This window comes from Schistocerca piceifrons, unplaced genomic scaffold (assembly GCF_021461385.2).
Source record: "Schistocerca piceifrons isolate TAMUIC-IGC-003096 unplaced genomic scaffold, iqSchPice1.1 HiC_scaffold_1208, whole genome shotgun sequence".
NCBI lineage: Eukaryota > Metazoa > Arthropoda > Insecta > Orthoptera > Acrididae > Schistocerca > Schistocerca piceifrons.
The window spans coordinates 37,501-42,500 of NW_025727024.1; the positions used below are offsets into that span (position 1 = coordinate 37,501).

The following is a 5,000-nucleotide window of genomic DNA, read 5'->3' on the forward strand; positions in this document are numbered from 1 at the left end:
CACCCACAAAGCCTGCAGCCTCTGTCGACCATAGCACCCATTCTCCAGTGGCTCTGCCGCACGAAGCCGTGGACCGGCAATGACTCCACCCGCAACCCGTTCGTGGACCACCCCAACCGCCAAACGCGCACCTCCAGCGGATGAACGGCGGACGTTTTCCCGCACTCGTAAAGTGCAATCCACCCCTATAACTTGCGTTTCATGAAGGAGTTATTTCCAATATGCGACATTCCCGCTGTCCCTATACATGAGCCGCGACCTGTACCACTTACGAGCGAGAGACGCGATCGCGTTGCTCACTGTACGGCGTCCGATACCGAGCCATCAGCATGTCGGTCCCCATGCGCGTTGCACTCGCACTCGCACTCGCAAAAACGTGGGGCAAATATATTTACGCGGAAGAGTTATAACAGACCGAGCCCCACTGCATGGGGGGAGTCTTTGTCACTAATGTACACAGATAGAACATTGTGGACTGGAACCAGATTACCCGTACACACGGCGCTGATTAGTAATCAATGCAGAGCCATCAAACTACAGAAAATATATACAACTGTCCGTATACATGCTGAAAGAGTCTGCCCACAATGGGAACCACACGTCAGCCAGACACTCTGATCACGCACCACTCTCTGCTTCTAACAGGCGCACATACAATATGTAAGCACCAGCATGGGAACAACATCCAGTGCATCCTCTCCGCCACATTACACAATCCACACTATCACAACCAGACCAGGAGGTCCATGCGGAAAATAGAATATCCCACCCCTTTCGACATTCCACCATTGCGCAGATAAGGCACCAACACCCACACATGTCCTATACAACGGTGCACCCAACATCACAATAGTACCTCCTGGTCACAGCGCACAAACAATGACATGAGTCAAAGACACAGGTCTGACACAAGCATAGAATTGGATGCGCCGCCTCTAATAAGCCAAAGGTGCATCCTGACGTGACAAATCTCATCATGTCACAAGCATTCACTTACTATAATCACTATCAACGAACCTGCCGCCCCGCCCCCCCCCCCCCCCCACACCTTTCCTTACAACAACGTGTAACTAACCTAACCCATGTTGTACCTTAACCTAACCCATGTTGTACCTTAACCTAACCCATGTTGTGCCTTAACCTAACCCATGTTGTGCCTTAACCTAACCCATGTTGTCCCTAACCTAACCCAAGTTGTCCCCTAACCTAACCCATGTTGTCCCTTAACCTACCCATGTTGTGCCTTAACCTAACCCATGTTGTGCCTTAACCTAACCCATGTTGTCCCCTAACCTAACCCATGTTGTCCCCTAACCTAACCCATGTTGTGCCTTAACCTAACCCATGTTGTCCCCTAACCTAACCCATGTTGTGCCTTAACCTAACCCATGTTGTCCCCTAACCTAACCCATGTTGTCCCCTAACCTAACCCATGTTGTCCCCTAACCTAACCCATGTTGTGCCTTAACCTAACCCATTGTTGTGCCTTAACCTAACCCATGTTGTCCCTAACCTAACCCAAGTTGTCCCCTAACCTAACCCATGTTGTCCCCTAACCTAACCCATGTTGTGCCTTAACCTAACCCATGTTGTGCCTTAACCTAACCCATGTTGTGCCTTAACCTATAACCCATGTTGTCCCCTAACCTAACCCATGTTGTCCCCATAACCTAACCCATGTTGTGCCTTAACCTAACCCATGTTGTCCCCTAACCTAACCCATGTTGTGCCTTAACCTAACCCATGTTGTTCCCCTAACCTAACCCATGTTGTCCCCTAACCTAACCCATGTTGTCCCCTAACCTAACCCATGTTGTGCCTTAACCTAACCCATGTTGGTGCCTTAACCTAACCCATGTTGTCCCCTAACCTAACCCATGTTGTCCCCTAACCTAACCCATGTTGTCCCCTAACCTAACCCATGTTGTCCCCTAACCTAACCCATGTTGTCCCCTAACCTAACCCATGTTGTCCCCTAACCTAACCCATGTTGTCCCCTAACCTAACCCATGTTGTCCCCTAACCTAACCCATGTTGTCCCCTAACCTAACCCATGTTGTGCCCTAACCTAACCCATGTTGTGCCCTAACCTAACCCATGTTGTGCCCTAACCTAACCCATGTTGTGCCTTAACCTAACCCATGTTGTCCCCTAACCTAACCCATGTTGTCCCCTAACCTAACCCATGTTGTCCCCTAACCTAACCCATGTTGTCCCCTAACCTAACCCATGTTGTGCCTTAACCTAACCCATGTTGTCCCCTAACCTAACCCATGTTGTCCCCTAACCTAACCCATGTTGTCCCCTAACCTAACCCATGTTGTCCCCTAACCTAACCCATGTTGTCCCCTAACCTAACCCATGTTGTCCCCTAACCTAACCCATGTTGTCCCCTAACCTAACCCATGTTGTCCCCTAACCTAACCCATGTTGTGCCCCTAACCTAACCCATGTTGTCCCCTAACCTAACCCATGTTGTGCCTTAACCTAACCCATGTTGTGCCTTAACCTAACCCATGTTGTCCCCTAACCTAACCCATGTTGTCCCCTAACCTAACCCATGTTGTGCCTTAACCTAACCCATGTTGTGCCGTAACCTAACCCATGTTGTGCCTTAACCTAACCCATGTTGTGCCTTAACCTAACCCATGTTGTGCCTTAACCTAACCCATGTTGTGCCTTAACCTAACCCATGTTGTGCCTTAACCTAACCCATGTTGTGCCTTAACCTAACCCACGTTGTCCCCTAACGTAACCCACGTTGTCCCCTAACGTAACCCACGTTGTCCCCTAACGTAACCCACGTTGTCCCCTAACGTAACCCACGTTGTCCCCTAACGTAACCCACGTTGTCCCCTAACGTAACCCACGTTGTCCCCTAACGTAACCCACGTTGTCGCCTATCGTAACCCACGTTGTCGCCTAAACCTGCTCTGTAATTGTTATACGACTCGTTCAATTAGTGTAGTGTTGCCCACCCGCAACCCTCGCAATATAGTTCGCTACTCGCACTGCCCGCTCCCCTGTGTATCGCTTCATGTTAAACACCTTGCAAGTCTTGCTGACTTTCCACATGCTCCTGCTGTACACTGTAATGTGGATGGCAGCAGGGCGTACATGCCGCCCCCCCCCCCCCCCACCTCTCCCCACGTCCCCACCTTGCCCCCTGCCTTCGCAAGGTGGTTGGTGACAAGTTTGCATGTTCAATGCCCTTCGCATGCGACGTACGCAGGCTACGTTGTGGTGCGGCCTGTGTCAACTGTCCGCTGATGTCGTACGCGTGAACCACAATCTGTACTGCACATTCGTCCTTATGTACTGAATGATACATCGTGGCACATGTGTGACCGTACAACGACTGCGCCCAAAAACGGCGGACCATACAGTGCAAATATTGTGCACGCAGCTACGTGTCGTCTCCCTATGAGAGCTGGATTGCAGTGTGGTACGCCATAGAGACGTGTGGGAGGAACGGACGCCGTGGATGGCGATCAGCATGAGCTGTCTGTTGATGTATTCGGACCTAGTCGTCTCTCCTCACACACCGTGATGGCATGGTGCAGCGCGTTCCATATCTGCGACATGCTACAGAAGCCGGTTGACAGTCGTTCGAGCAATGGACATCGCATACGTACGGGGGCCACCTTCCACGTATTGTCTAGGCGTGCACATTTTGTTGCGTGTATGTGGGCAGACGTAGTGTGGCGTGACACCTGACACAGGCATGCAATAATGGTTGAAGTTGCAAATGGCGATGGACGCCTACGTTTTCTGGTGAAGTTACGCAAATGAAGAAATGGTAACCCGTTGTGGTGCGGTTGTTCTCGCTAGGGGTGAATCGGTGATGGCGACGATAGGTTGAGGTACTAACCGGTTGTTCCAGCGATACCCACCATGCCGACGAAACTGAACGGCATCTGGGTGTGAAGCGATACGCGGCGGTGGCTGGGTGGGACCGTCCCCGGCCGGTGAGGGGGCGCCTCCCGGCGTGCTGGCCGCGCGGTGCGTGGGCGCACGCGCTACAGCCGGCTGGTGGGGGCGGCCAGTGGCAGGCGCGCCGGCCGACGGACGCGGCAGGCGTCGCAGCTGCGCGCCGGCGCACCCTGCGCGCGGCGCCGTGCGGCCAAAGTAGGTCCTCGCGGGCCCGGTGCGAAGCGCGGTGGACATCTGCAGTGTGCTGGTCCGATTGAGGACTGTGTGCGTTGAGGATGCGCCGCCGCCCGGCGCTCGGCGCCGCGACGCCGTCTGCTGCTCGGTCGCCCCAGCGGTTCTCGCTGGTGGTTTGTATCGCAGCTGTGCGGATGTGTTGGCGTGTGCGCTGTGCTGGGAGAGTTCGCTTCGGCACCCAAGTGGGGCTTTTGTCCTTCTGTGGCGCTGGCGTTGGAGCTGCCGGTCACCGTAGGTGGCGCGTGTTGTCTCCCGCCGGCAATGCCACGACAGCACGCTCCCGGGCCTCTGTCGGCAGCGGCAAGCTCAGTTGGGAGCACGGGTGGTCGCACCGAAAGCGTCTACTCGCCTAACTCCGGGCGATTGCGCCTCTCTCGAACCCGACCAAGTACTTGGGACGGCGCTGCGCGCCGCCGGGACCTGAGAGGGTTTCGAGGTGTATTGTGCAGGGGAGCTCAGCCTCCTCCTGTTTGCAGAATGATTGAGCGGGACGCTTGCGTGTTCGCGCGGGCCCCCGGGACACACTCCCGGGCGGCCGGCTGCTCAGCTCTAGTTGACGCAGCTCCCTGGTTGATCCTGCCAGTAGTCATATGCTTGTCTCAAAGATTAAGCCATGCATGTCTCAGTACAAGCCGCATTAAGGTGAAACCGCGAATGGCTCATTAAATCAGTTATGGTTCCTTAGATCGTACCCACGTTACTTGGATAACTGTGGTAATTCTAGAGCTAATACATGCAAACAGAGTCCCGACCAGAGATGGAAGGGACGCTTTTATTAGATCAAAACCAATCGGTCGGCTCGTCCGGTCCGTTTGCCTTGGTGACTCTGAATA

General features: G+C 53.8%; 1 non-coding gene across 1 annotated transcript in view; it reads left to right on the plus strand.

Annotated features, from left to right (window-relative positions):
* The first annotated feature begins 4,730 nt into the window (after nt 1–4,730).
* The window catches only part of LOC124729412, a 1,909-nt gene continuing 1,639 nt past the window's right edge, over nt 4,731–5,000 (plus strand). The window contains exon 1 of the ribosomal RNA XR_007007664.1: nt 4,731–5,000. This exon is cut by the window's right edge and continues 1,639 nt beyond it. This is a non-coding gene — a ribosomal RNA (small subunit ribosomal RNA).